This window comes from Octopus bimaculoides, chromosome 4 (assembly GCF_001194135.2).
Source record: "Octopus bimaculoides isolate UCB-OBI-ISO-001 chromosome 4, ASM119413v2, whole genome shotgun sequence".
Classification (NCBI taxonomy): Eukaryota; Metazoa; Mollusca; class Cephalopoda; order Octopoda; family Octopodidae; genus Octopus; species Octopus bimaculoides.
This window is the reverse complement of record NC_068984.1, coordinates 2,139,948-2,140,594: the sequence shown is the minus strand read 5'-3', so window position 1 is coordinate 2,140,594 and position 647 is coordinate 2,139,948.

Genomic DNA, 647 nt, shown 5'->3' with positions numbered 1-647 from the left:
TATGTAACACACTGCCTAAATACCAATCATGAGAAATTAGGCTTCTCAAAACCAGAAAGGAGAAAGCTAATTCGAAGAATACAGATCTAATCCATCGCTGGAACTGTAAAAATCTGTAAAACTTTCCAGAAGTTTATCATTTAAATATAAATAAGCATGTCTAGATATGCAACTAAATGCATGAGAACACATACATAAAACAAAACATACAAGTCTACACATATGCATACATACACACTCAGTTTGAGTATTGGTCTATTAAAGTCTCTCTCTCTCTCTCTCTCTCTCTCTTTCTCTATCTCTCTCTAATATATATATATATATATATACATATATAGTAAGGTTCACGAATCGAGATGTAGGAAGTTTGTAAGCTTTGAGCAGTCCGTGGTAAATATTAAAAAAAAAATTTCAGGAAAAATAATTTATTTACATCGAAGCTTGTAGGCTTTTCCTATATCGAAGTTCGATAAGCTGAAAAATAATACACCCGGCGCGTTTACTTGGGATTCTTGAACGAAAATGTAGCCTTCATATAATAAAGATATGCCTTCAGCCTGATGAGTAGGTAGCTGAGCACCCCTCGTTGAATAATTATTGCTTCTGAAAATCTACTAACAGTATGTACACACACACACACTCACACC